General features: G+C 46.7%; 2 pseudogenes across 2 annotated transcripts in view; both read right to left on the minus strand.

Annotated features, from left to right (window-relative positions):
* Window positions 1–554: 554 nt before the first annotated feature.
* Window positions 555–3878, minus strand: LOC104677653 (annotated as a pseudogene). Its single transcript, XR_004056710.1, has 8 exons — window positions 3748–3878; window positions 3349–3618; window positions 2828–3103; window positions 1978–2253; window positions 1757–1873; window positions 1290–1322; window positions 1136–1183; window positions 555–972 (listed from the first exon to the last, which is right to left on the minus strand). The product of XR_004056710.1 is annotated as a class I histocompatibility antigen, Gogo-B*0101 alpha chain-like (transcript).
* The window catches only part of LOC104663249, a 76527-nt pseudogene continuing 63051 nt past the window's right edge, over window positions 555–14030 (minus strand). The window contains exon 8 of the transcript XR_004056712.1: window positions 555–972. The product of XR_004056712.1 is annotated as an HLA class I histocompatibility antigen, B-67 alpha chain-like (transcript). The remainder of the gene's footprint in view (window positions 973–14030) is intronic.

Consider the following 14030-nt stretch of genomic DNA (forward strand, 5'->3'; position numbering starts at 1 on the left):
CTGCTTGTGTGCCCTCCCTCCCCCATCCCTCTTTCTACAGCAACGCCCCCCGCACCCCCACCCCAGCACACTGCAGCACACAACCAGGTTCTCTCTTCAGGGAAGAACAGTCCTTGAAGATGGGTCCAATTTCACAGACAAATGTAAGTCTAAATTAGACTCTGCTTTATAGATTCATGAGTTGGGATTGGATTCAGCACCAAGATCACTAGAACCAGGGCAGGGAGTGAGGGCAGGACAGCAGAGCAGAACAGAAGCTCTAGAAGCAGGGCAGGAGGTGAATGGCTCTGAAAATTTGTCTCAGAATGCAGAGACCCCATGTGCAGGGACTGCCCTCAGCAATGTCTGAGCCTCTGTGGTCACAGCTCCCGCTGGACAAGTTTCCACTGAAGGGACAAGGACGATGGAGCAGTGAAGGTGACCCAGCTGAGGACTGACCACATAAAGCCCATGAAGAACTGAACAGCAACTAGGCACAGGCCCAGTCCACACTGGGCTCCTCACAGCCTTCTCCACCCCCACCAGCAACAGACTCAGCACAGTGATCATGTGGATTCTGGAAGGTTCTCAGGTCTTTATTTGCTCTCTGAAATTCTAGGAATTGACTTATTTAATTAATCCATCAACCTCTCATAGCAGATATTTGAGAAAACAAATTTATATTCAGATTCTTATTTTCAGTAGGGAAGTAAGAAGTTGCAGCTTAGTGCACATAAAGTTGAGACTGAGATGGAGACATCCAGCCCCACCTTTCTGGAACAGGAAAGATGACTGGGGAGGAAACACTGGTCAGCGCGGGAACAGGGATCACGGTGGACACGGAGGTGGGCTGTCTCTCCACCTCCTCACATTATGCTAACAGGGACACAGACACATTCAGATGCCTTTGCAGAAAGAGATGCCCGAGTGTCTTCAAAAGGGAGACGTGAAGAAATCCTGCTTCTCAGTTCTACACAAGACAGCTGTCTCAGGCTACAGAAAACAAGTCATGAACAAAATATTCAAGTCAGTCATGGTAAGTGATGGCACTCTGAACAGGCCACTACACACTCGAAATGTTACAATCAAAGAATCTCCATTACCCAGGCCTTTCCCTCTGTCCCCGCTCCCCCACTCTAGACCCCAATAATCTCACCTTTTCAAGCCGTGAGAGACACATTAGAGCCCTGGGCACTGTCATTGACTGGGATAGAATAAAAACAGGACCTGGTTAGAGCCCGCAGGAGACGTGGGACAGGAGGAATTATGGGATGGGTGAGCTCCTCCACACCCCCACCCCCACCACTTACACGCAGCCTGAGAGTAGCTCCCTCCTTTTCCACCTGTGGGAAGAAAATGTCCTGTGAGGGGACTGGGAGGAAGCAGGGCCATAAGATCTTAGAGGAACCTCCTAGTCTTGGACCCAAGAGAAATTTCCAGAACTATGACTACAGACCCAGGGCAGGATCAGGGATCAGGAGGAAAGCAGTTGTGTGTCCTGGACAAACTGCCCTCCCAAGGTCTATCCTTAGCAGGGACTTTCCCCTGACTCGTGAATGCTGGAATCAGGACCCAATACCATAATCATCAAGGTGATACATCCATCCTTCATTGTCACATTGCTACACAAAAGAGTAAGTGCTGGCACACAGGGTCCCAGGCTGGGTTAGCCCCTGTGTGGATGCTGCAAGGATGAGGCAGGGAACACTTCTACCCGGGGTTTGAAACCCCCAGTGGGACAAGAAAACCCAGACCCCACCCCTCACCCCTTCCCTACCTGAGCTCTTCCTCCTCCACATCACAGCAGCGACCACAGCTCCAGTGAACACAGCTGCTAGGATAGCCAGGCCAGCAACAATGCCCACGATGGGGATGGTGGACTGGGAAGATGGCTCTGGGAAAGGAGGGAAGGATGAGGGGCCCTGACTCTGCTGAAGGGCTCCAGAAGGGCTCCTGCTTTCCCTGAGAAGAGACATGACCCCTCATCCCCCTCCTTACCCCATCTCAGGGTGAGGGGCTCCGGCAGCCCCTCATGCTGCACATGGCACATGTATCTCTGCTCTTCTCCAGAAGGCACCACCACAGCTGCCCACTTCTGGAAGGTTCCATCTCCTCCTGGTCTGGTCTCCACAAGCTCTGTGTCCTGAGTTTGGTCCTCCCCATCCCGCTGCCAGGTCAGTGTGATCTCCGCAGGGTAGAAGCCCAGGGCCCAGCACCTCAGGGTGGCCTCATGGTCAGAGATGGGGTGGTGGGTCACGTGTGTCTTTGGGGGATCTGATGGGAAGAGTCAGAAAATTCACGTGCTTTGCATCTCTCATGGGACACTACAGCAGCACCCATGTGACCATCCTGAGAATGAACAGGACACCTGGAGTGGGGAAGGAAGCACAGAAGCCAGACACCAGCCTAGACACAAGCATCTGGGATAATCTCGTATTCCTTGGAGAGTTCTAGTCTCTGAGGGAGGAACAGCGACTTCTGGTCCTGACCTGAGTGGAGGCCGAGGGACTCAGAAAAGCTGGAATCAGACCTTCAAACGCATTTAGTGTGAGGCAGAGAACAAGGCCTGAGAGAAAAATACACGGTGCCCAAGGCTGCTGCAGGGGTCAAAGGGGACCCCTGATCAGTATTCTAGGGACTGTCTTCTCCTCCATGTCCTCAGAGACGTCATCCCTTAATTGTCCTAGAGAGCAGAGGGGGCCCTCAGAGGAAATCAGGGAAACTCATGCCATTCTCCATTCAAGGGAGAGGACATTCTAGCACTGATTCCATTTTCCACTCCTCCTCATGGGAGGCCATCCCGGGCGATCTAGAGGTGATGGGGAAGTCTCCCCACTGCCCCTGGTACCCGCGCGCTGCAGCGTCTCCTTCCCGTTCTCCAGGTATCTGCGGAGCCACTCCACACACGTCCCCTCCAGGTAGGCTCTCAGTTGCTCCGCCGCACGGGCCGCCTCCCACTTGCGCTGGGTGTTCTGAGCCGCCATGTCCGCGGCGGTCCAGGAGCGCAGGTCCTCGTTCAGGGCGATGTAATCCTTGCCGTCGTAGGCGTCCTGCCGGTACCCGCGGAGGAGGCGCCCGTCGGGTCCCAGGTCGCAGCCGTACATCTTCTGGATGGTGTGAGACCCTGGCCCCGCCCCCGCGGTCAGTACAGTCCCCCGAGCCCCGCCCCGCCCCGACCAACCCGCGAGGATTTTGGCCTCAACTGAAAATGAAACCGAGTAAAGGCGCCTGGGGCTCTCTCCGGTCGAGGGTCTGGGCGGGTCCCGCGGCCTCGGGGCAGATCTCGGACCCAGAGACTCGGGGAGAAACGGGCCGTCCGTGGGGGATGGGGAGGGGTCGTGACCTGCGCCCCGGGCCGGGGTCACTCACCGGCCTCGCTCTGGTTGTAGTAGCGGAGCAGGGTCCGCAGGTTCCCTCGGTCAGTCTGTGCGTTGTCCTTGGCTCTCCGTGTCTGCTCTTCCCAATACTCCGGGCCCTCCTGCTCCACCCACGGCGCCCGCGGCTCCATCCTCGGACTCTCGGCGTCGCTGTCGAACCGCACGAACTGCGTGTCGTCCACGTAGCCGACTTCGAGATACCAGGGCTCCCCGCGGCCGGGCCGGGACACGGCGGTGCTGAAATACCTCATGGAGTGCGAGCCTGCGGGGGAAGAGAGGCTGACACCCGCCCGACCCTCCTCCCCGCGCGGCTCCCCGGGCCCTGTGCCCCCGCCTGCGGTCCCCTCGCTCCTCTCCGCAGAGGCCATTTCCCTCCGGACCCCGCACTCACCGGCCCAGGTCTCGGTCAGGGCCAGGGCCCCCGAGAGCAGCAGAAAGAGGGTTCGGGGCGCCATGATCGGCATCTCGGCGTCTGAGGAGACTCTGAGCCCGGATGGGTCCGTGGGGACTTTGGAACTGAGACCGCGGCGACGCTGATTGGCTTCTCTAGACATCCAACACCCAATGAGAGTGGGAACTGGGACGCGTCACGAGTATCCTGGAGGAAGGACCCGACACAGGTTGGGAGAAGAAGTGAAACTTGGGGAGTGGGGAATCCCCAACTCTGCGCCTCCCCAATGCAGACAAGGCTCTCGGAGCCTGTGACCCTAAGAGCCACGCCCGGGACCTGGGACTTCGTCTTGATCCCTCTTCTCCTACACCAAGCCTCTTTGTCACACTGTCTGCCTGAGTCCTGGACAAGGATTTGTCTGTGGAAACCAGGCAGAGACCCCCACCCCAGGCTACGCGCAGCCCCTTCCCCTTCCCTACTCGTCCTGGAATCCCCGACCCTGAACTGGACTCCCTGCCTCCCACTCCTTACCTCTCCCTTTGGACCTTTGTACAGGGAAACTGACCACGGGGAACTTCATGCCAGAGAGTGAGCTCGCCCTGGGAATGGAGGTGTAGAGACAGGGGTTTTCTTTCTAAACCTGGTGAAGTTTTGTCTGAATCCACCACATAGAGATTCTCATAGAGACGAAGTTTCCTTTTTGTTTATTAATACAGTAGGTAGCACAATATTGGTAATCCCTGAATGATTAGAATTCCAATCTGTAAAAGACTTGTGCCAAAACAGCATTACAAAGCTCTTAAGTTTTACTTTCCCGGACTATGGATCTGTGGCTCTGGGTTGTTGCATTTAAAATTACCTGCATTCCCTAGTCCGAGTTTCCCTGTGTGAGCCCAGAACGTCTCCTGAATACAAAGAAGCAGGGTTTGTTATTGTCTATTGCAACCGGGAGCCTGCAGTCATCACCTCAAAGTGCTCCATGCAGACCCAATGCTCTTCACCCACGCTCAAGCACTGCCTGTTTTCTTGAACTATGCACATCTAAGCAGTGTGCATATTTTATCTGGACACTTGGTATTTTTGTAATTCTTTTTTTTTTTATCATAAGGAGCCAATTAGCTTTTAGGAAGTCCAACAAAATGTATTGAATACCGAATGCAAAGAACCCCCTGCTAGGCTCTTCCACTGCTTTAGGATTCTTTCCTCTCTCCTTTTCCTCACCTCCTGCTTCTCCAGCCCTTCACTCTGCCCCTCTCATCCCTCACACCCCCCCTTCCCCTAAGTCCTTCTACCGTGTCACTCCTGAATTGTGGCAGTAACACTGTCCCTCACCTCCTGCCCATGTCTGTTCTCCCCACAGTGCTCAGCGGTCCTGCTAATGTGAGCAAAGTCCTGTCATTTCTTCACTTACTATGGCTGGATTCTGGTCTACAATTTACTATATGTTTTCAATTCGTCTCATCTCTTTTTGTTTCTGCTCCTCCTCTACTACTTCCTTATGTGTCAAATAAACATTTTGTAGTTTATGATTTTAATTCTCCTAGTGGCTTTCGGCTATATTTCTTTACGCTAATTTTTTACTGTTGTAAGAATGGAACCCGATTCCTTGGCTTTTCACAGTGAAGTTCAGGTTCTATTAAACGACACCCGGCAAAATAGAGGACACTTGTAACAGGGTAGCTTCATTTAACCTACCATTATGCTATTATTGTTTTATATATTACATCAATCTATATTATAAACTCAATGATACAGTGTAATACTTTTTGTTTTAGACAAGCAACCACATGTCTTCAGGAAATTAAGAAAATGAGTGTGAATGTGACATGTGTATGTGCATCATTCCTGTTGTTAATTGTTCCTTTCTGTGTATCTGGGTCACTATCTAGTATCATTTCTCTTCAGCCTGAAGAATTTCCTTTAAAATTACATGTGGTACAGGAGCCCCAGGAAATGAATTTTATGGCTTCGATGATCTAAAAATGTCTTTATTTTTGCCTCCCCTCCCCCCCCTTTTTTTTGCTAATTGGGGCATTTATGTGTAATAAAATTCACCAGTTTTAGCTGTGCTTCTTGGTGAATAATGGTAATTATTTATAGTCGTGTAACTACCACACTGCCCAGTAGAGAAACACCGCAAGCAGAGAAGCCCCTGCCAGGCTCCTCCACTGCTTTGGAGTCCTTTCCCCTGCTCCTTGTCCTCACCTCCTGCTTCCCCAGCCCTTCTCTCTGCCCTCATCCCTCACACCCTCCTCTCCTCTTAGTTTAATCTTGCCTCCCACCCTCACCCTTTCCCTTCACTCAACCACCGCTCTGCTTTCTGTCACTGCAATAGTGAAATTTCTAGAATTTAATGGACATGCAATCGTATGTTATGTAGTCCTTCGTTTGGTCTCTCACTTAGCATAACGATGTTTGAGATGATGCCATTCACTCATTTCTGTTGCTGAGCGGCTGCTGAGTATTGCTGGAATCCCAGTTTATTCATTGCTTTATCTATTCACTAGTTGATTGACATGTGGATTCCTCCAGCTAGGGTTTGTTATTAATGAAGCCACTAGAAATAACTGCTTACAAGTGTGACCTTACATTTTTATTTCTTTTGGATAAATACATATTTGTGGAATTGCTGGGTCATGTGGTAGTGGATGGGTAGCTGTATAAGAAATTGCCATACTGCTTTACAAGTTGACTGCCACATTTTTTGCATTCCTACCAGCAATATCAGACATTCCTTTTTTTTCCATATTCTTGATAGTATTTAGACTTATCAAATGTCTTTTTAACTTTACCTATTCTAGGTGACCTGTGATGGCTTCTCATTGTGGTTTTAACTTTCACTTCTTAGATGACTAGTATTGTTTACTATCTTTTCATGTTCGTCTGAGTGACTTATTACATATATTTTATGAATTATTTTGCAAATTCAATGATTAATTCCAGAGACTTTTTCAGAATCTCTTAGTGTTTTCTACATATGCAATGAAGCTGGTGACAAAGAAAGACTTTTGTTTCTTCCTTTCCTATCTATTGATCTTTTTTCTTTTAAAATTATTTTTATTTGGTAGACATGAGGTCTCACTATCAGGCTGGTCTCCAACTCCTGAACTCAAGTGATCCTCCCACCTCAGCCTCCCAAAATGCAGGGATTACAGGCATGAGCCACCATGCCCTGTCCTTCTATTGGTCTCATTTCATTTTCTTGCCATGTTGCACTGGTTAGGATGGCTGTTAGGTGTTTAAACAAGAACGATGAGAGCTCACATGTTTGTTTACGAGGAACTTAAACAAATTTACAAGACAAAAAAACCCCAGCTCCATCAAAAATTGGCAAAGGATATGAACAGACACTTCTCAGAAGAAGAAACATGTGAAAACAAACTCAGTATCAATGATCATTAGAGAAAAGCAAATCAAAACCACAATGATGTACTATCTCCTGCCAGTCAGAATGGCAATTATTAAAAGTGAAGCAAGACTGTGGAGAAATAGGAATGCTTTTCCACTGTTGGTGGGAATGTAAAATAGTTCAACCATCGTGGAGGATGGTGTGACCATTCCTCAAAGATCTAGAACCAGAAATACTATTTGATCCAGCAACCCCATTACTGGGTATACACCCAAAGGAATATGAATCATTCTCCTGTAAAGACACATGTACATGTATATTTATTGAAGCACTATATCCAATAGCAAAGACATGGAACCAACCCACATGCCCATCAGTGATAGTCTGGGTAAAGAAAATGTGGTAGATATACACCATGGAATACTACACAGCCATAAAAAGGAATGAGTTCACGTCCTTTGCAGAAACATGGATGAAGCTGGAAGTCATCATCCTCAGCAGACTAACATGGGAACAGAAAACCTAACACCGCATGTTCTCACTCCTGAGTGGGAGCTGAACAATGAGAACACATGGACACAGTGAGAGGAACGACACACACCAAGGCCTGTTGGGGAGTCGGCGGTGAGGGGAGGGAACTTAGAGGACGGGTGAATGGGTGCAGCAAACCACCATGGCAGACTACACATATGTAACAAACCTGCACATTCTGCACATGTATCCTGGAACTTAAAGTAAAATAAAATAAGTTAAATAAAAAAAGAAAGTGCATGTCTTATATGTGCACATATGTTTATTGAAGCACTATTCACAATAGCAAAGACTTGGAATCAACCTAAATGCCCATCAGTGGTAGACTGTATAAAGAAAATGTGGCACATACACACCATAGAATACTATACAGCCATAAAAAGAGTATGTCCTTTGCAGGAACATGGATGGATTTGGAGGCCATTATTCTTAGCAAACTAATGCAGGAACAGAAAACTATATACCACATGTTCTCACTTATAAGTGGGAGCTAAATGATCATGGTCATGTAGAGGGGAACAACACACACTGGGGTCCACTTGAGGGTGGAGGGTGGGAGGAGGGAGAGGATCAGGAAAAATAGCTAATGGGTACTAAGGCTTAATACTTGGGTGGATACTAATGGGTATAGAAATAATCTGTACAACAAAACCCCATGACACAAGTTTACCTATATAACAAACCTGCCATGTGCCCCTTCACTAAAAAGAAAAGTTAAATTAAAACAAACCAACAAAGAAAGTGCATGTCTGGAAAGAGTATATGGTTGGGTTCCATCTTTTTTTAAACCAAGTCACACAATCTTTGCCCTTCATTAGAGTGTTGATTCATATAGGTTTTTGTCATTATTGATATGACAAGTTTTAGGTCTACCATGTTATTTTCCCAGTTTTTGTTTCTCTGTTCCTCTTGTCCTGACCCATGTCTTCTTATTAGAAACCACAGAAACAAAAGAAAGTAGAATAACGTCTTTAAAGTGCTGGAGGACAAAAAGGTTAACTAAGAATTCTATATCCAGCATAGATGTCCTTCAAGGATAGGCAAATAAAGAGATATTTCAGGTAAAAGAAAATTAAGAGAATTTCTGGCCAGCAGATCTGTACAATAACAACTGGTAAAGAAAATTCTTCAGACTAGAGACAAATGATACCAGGTAGAAAATGAGATGATCAGAAAAGATGAAGATGATCAAAAATGGTAAATACTGAGCTAAGTGCAAAAGGCTATCTTGCTCCCCTCATTTATTCTTACTTTATATACACAGAACTGTTTAAAGATAAGAAAAAGTTTTTATCGTGGGACTTACAACCTATATAGATATATTCCATATAATATCTATACCATAAAAGATGGACATTTTGCAGAGGATAAATGATTGCAATACTTCTATATTTATGGGTACTAGTACATTATTAACTGAAAGTAGACTGTGAAATGTTAAGAATGAGTTAAGTTCGGAAGGAAATTGTAACACTACAAACCATTCAAAAGATCAACAAATCTTGGAGATGGTTTTTTGAAAACAAATCCCAGCCAGTCTTGAGTCTCATCATCTTAAGATTTCAGAACTATTGTGAATACAAAAGTAATCACAGAACACTGCCCAGAAAGAGGAGTTATCCCTAAACATGGTGGCCCTGGGACAGTTGGCCCTTCCTGCTGGACCTCTTCCGCATGGGCACTTTCTGCAGTGACTTTGTTGTCCTGCTATTCCACTCTACCCAGTGTCCTGACCCAAGAGACAAGGGGCGTCTGCTGCTGTGTCCACACTTGGAGAAGGAAACCTTGATGGTGTCAATTACAAGCCAGGCATGACAGCTCACCCCTGTAATCCCAGCAGTTCAGGATGCTAAGGCAAGAGGATTGCTTGAGATCAGAAGATGGAGACCAGCTTGGACAACATTGTGACATGCTCATCTCTAAAAGATATAAAAATAAGTAAACTTAGCTGGGCCTGGTGGTGGGCGCTTGTATTCGCAGGTATTGGGAAGGCTGAGATGGGAAGATCCCTTGAGCTTATGGGTTCAAAGCTGCAGTGAGCTATGATTGCACCACTGGTCTCCAGTCCAGGCCACAGAATGAGATCTTGACTCCAAAAAATACATTGTAAATTTTGCTCACTATGGGTTATTTTATTTATTATTTATTCAACATGTATTTTGATTTTATTTTACTGGCAGCACAATAAATCAGGACATGCAGAAACTAGAAATCACATCCACTTTCCAGTGGTAAAAGTCCAGTCCAGGGAGGTGAGAAGGAGACAGTCCTCATTAGCGCTGAGGATTCAGGGAGAATGAGCTGGGTTGGGCAGGAAAGGTTTTTGTTTGTTTGTTTGTTTTCTGTGAATGAATGTAACTTTTTATTATGATAGAACTGTTTTATTAAAGAAATAGATGAAGATGGTTAAGTAAAATCAAATGGCTCTAAAAGTCTTACAATGAAAGCAACAGTCCTGCCATTGGTTCTTTCCAGAGACAAGCACTTTTCATTCTCTCAGTTTTTCCTTCTGGTAGTTGCCTTCATGGGTTTTTCCAAATTATTATTTTTTCAGTTTTTCAAGTGGGTGCATATATTAATACATGTAGTTTTTAAAAGCCTCTTCAGTTTATGATGCATCCTAACCGTCCCCTGCCCCATCCCTCCCAATCCTCCAGAGCAATGACTTTCAACTCTTTTAGCAATGTCTTCTGTTTTTCTCCTCACATAACTACTTAGTCATTTCTTGATTATTTTATACATTTTAAGTGATTTCTTGAATGACAGATGAGGATTTAGCTCTTACACCATCACTATCTTCACTTTTCCTCCCATATTGTCCCAATGTAGTTACCAGAGTTAGGACCTAAGCAGTCACCGTATCATTATGACTAAGTACATATTGCTCATTGTTGAGAAGAGCAGAGTACTGTGCTCTTACTTCCTCTCCGGTACTTCCTTCTGCCCTAGAATTAATGATTGCCTAACCACCCTTCCCCCTTGCTTTTTTACTTTTGGTTTATCTTCAAGGAACTTCTTTCCAAATGCCCCAAATCTGGTAATAACCTATTATTATTTTTAAGAGAAGGGAATCTCACTATGGTGGCCAGGCTGGTCTGGAAATGTTGGACTCAAGCCAACCTCTTGCTTTTAGCCTCCTAAGTAGCTAGGACTGCGGGCATGAGCCATTCCACCCAGCTAGCCTATTAATATTTCTACTGTTTTTGTTTGTTTGTTTGTTTGTTTGTTTTTAAGCCAGCTCCCTAGCTGGAATATTGCCTGTGTTGGATCCTATTTGCTGGATCCATGTCATTCTCTGGTTTGTCTCCTCCTTCATTTTGCTGGAGTATTTTCTCCAATAGCTTCCCAAGAAAGGGCACATGGAGGTAACCCCTGAGTCTTTGCTTGCCTAAAAATGTATTATTTTACCTTCACCCTTGATTATTTGGCTGAATATAGATTTATACATTGAAAATCACTTTCTTTCTAGAATTCTGAAGGCATGCTTCCATTATTTTCAGCTTATTTTTCGAGGCAGGGTGTCTTCTGTCACCCAGGCTGGAGTGCAGTGGCACAATCACAACTCCTTGCAGCCGTGACCGCGCGGGCTCAATTCATCCACCTCAGCCCCTGAGCAGATGGGACTACAGGTGGACGCCACAATGCCCAGCTAACTTTTGTAGTTTTTGTAGAGATGGGACCTCACCATGTTGCCCAAGTTGGTCTCAAGGGATCTGTCTGTCTCTGCCTCCCAAAACGCTGAGCCAATATGTTACAGGCATGAGCCACTGTGCCTGGCCAGTTTTTCTTTTATTCTCTCTCTTCTTCCTTCATTTCTCAAAGGCATCTCAAACTCAATGGGCCCCAAACCAAAGTCAAACTCCATCAGGATATCCTGCTACTTCCAACTTTAAAATATATGTTAAATCACAGTGTCTTACTACATGCAACCTTCTGGTTCAAACTACCACGATCCCTCACTTGAACTTAGAATTGGTTTTCCTGTTCCTTATTTTTTTAAATCATAAAATATTTCAAATAAACCATGTGTGGCTTTATACTTTTTACTACATAAAAAGAATACAGATCTGGAGGGGCGGAGCAAGATGGCCGAATAGGAACAACTCCAGTCTCCAACTCCCAGCGCGAGCGACACAGAAGACCGGTGATTTCTGCATTTTCAACTGAGGTACTGGGGTCATCTCACTAGGGAGTGCCGGACAATCGGTGCTGGTCAGCTGCTGCAGCCTGACCAGCGAGAGCTGAAGCAGGGCGAGGCATCGCCTCACCTGGAAGCGCAAGGGGGAAGGGGATCCGTTTTCCTAGCCAGGGGAACTGAGACACACAACACCTGGAAAATCGGGTAACTCCCACCCCAATACTGCGCTGTAAGCATACAGGCATTCCAGGAGAATATATCCCACACCTGGCCGGGAGGGTCCCACGCCCACGAAGCCTCCCTCACTGCTAACACAGCAGTCTGCCGCGATCTATCCGCAAGGCAGCAGCGAGGCTGGGGGAGGGGCGCCCGCCATTGCTGAGGCTTAAGTAGGTAAACAAAGCCGCTGGGAAGCTCGAACTGGGTGGAGCTCACAGCAGCTCAAGGAAGCCGGCCTGTCTCTGTAGTCTCCACCTCTGGGGACAGCGCACAGCTGAAGACCAACAGGGGAAGTAGCGGGAGCCGGTGCAGACGCGAACGACTCTGTCTGACAGCTTTGGGGAGAGCCGCGGATCTCCCAACGCGGAGGTTGAGATCTGAGAACGGACAGACTGCCTGCTCAGGTGTGTCCCTGACCCCTGAGTAGCCTAGCTGGGAGAAATCCCCCACTAGGGGCAGTCTGACACCCCACACCTCACAGGGTGGAGTACACCCCTGAGAGGACACTTCCAAAGGAAGAATCAGACAGGTACACTCGCTGTTCAGCAATATTCTATCTTCGGCAACCTCTGCTGCTGATACCCAGGCAAACAGGGTCTGGAGTGGACCTCAAGCAATCTCCAACAGACCAACAGAGAGTCCTTCTGACTGTCAGAAGGAAAACTATCAAACAGGAAGGACACCTATACCAAAACCCCATCAGTTCGTCACCACCATCAAAGACCAGAGACAGATAAAACCACAAAGATGGGGAAGAAGCAGGGCAGAAAAGCTGGAAATTCAAAAAATAAGAGCGCATCTCCCCCTGCAAAGGAGCGCAGCCCATCACCAGCAACGGATCAAAGCTGGTCAGAGAATGACTTGGACGAGAGGAGAGAAGAAGGCTTCAGTCCATCAAACTTCTCAGAGCTAAAGGAGGAATTACGTACCCAGCGCAAAGAAACTAAAAATCTTGAAAAAAGAGTGGAAGAATTGACAGCTAGACTCATTAATGCAGAGAAGATCATAAACGAAATGACAGAGATGAAAACCATGACACGAGAAATACGTGACAAATGCACAAGCTTCAGTAACCGACTCGATCAACTGGAAGAAAGAGTATCAGCGATTGAAGATCAAATGAATGAAATGAAGCGAGAAGAGAAACCAAAAGAAAAAAGAAGAAAAAGAAATGAGCAAAGCCTGCAAGAAGTATGGGATTACGTAAAAAGACCAAATCTACGTCTGATTGGGGTGCCTGAAAGTGAGGGGGAAAATGGAACCAAGTTGGAAAACACTCTTCAGGATATCATCCAGGAGAACTTCCCCAACCTAGTAGGGCAGGCCAACATTCAAATTCAGGAAATACAGAGAACGCCACAAAGATACTCCTCCAGAAGAGCAACTCCAAGACACATAATTGCCAGATTCACCAAAGTTGAAATGAAGGAAAAAATCTTAAGGGCAGCCAGAGAGAAAGGTCGGGTCACCCACAAAGGGAAGCCCATCAGACTAACAGCAGATCTCTCGGCAGAAACTCTACAAGCCAGAAGAGAGTGGGGGCCAATATTCAACGTTCTTAAAGAAAAGAATTTTAAACCCAGAATTTCATATCCAGCCAAACTAAGTTTCATAAGTGAAGGAGAAATAAAATCCTTTACAGATAAGCAAATGCTTAGAGATTTTGTCACCACCAGGCCTGCCTTACAAGAGACCCTGAAGGAAGCCCTAAACATGGAAAGGAACAACCGGTACCAGCCATCGCAAAAACTTGGCAAAATGTAAAGACCATCGAGGCTAGGAAGAAACTGCATCAACTAACGAGCAAAATAACCAGTTAATATCATAATGGCAGGATCAAGTTCACACATAACAATATTAACCTTAAATGTTAATGGACTAAATGCTCCAATTAAAAGACACAGACTGGCAAACTGGATAAAGAGTCAAGACCCATCAGTCTGCTGTATTCAGGAGACCCATCTCACATGCAGAGACATACATAGGCTCAAAATAAAGGGATGGAGGAAGATCTACCAAGCAAATGGAGAACAAAAAAAAGCAGGG

The sequence above is a fragment of the Rhinopithecus roxellana genome, chromosome 4 (assembly GCF_007565055.1).
Source record: "Rhinopithecus roxellana isolate Shanxi Qingling chromosome 4, ASM756505v1, whole genome shotgun sequence".
In the NCBI taxonomy this organism is placed as follows: Eukaryota; Metazoa; Chordata; class Mammalia; order Primates; family Cercopithecidae; genus Rhinopithecus; species Rhinopithecus roxellana.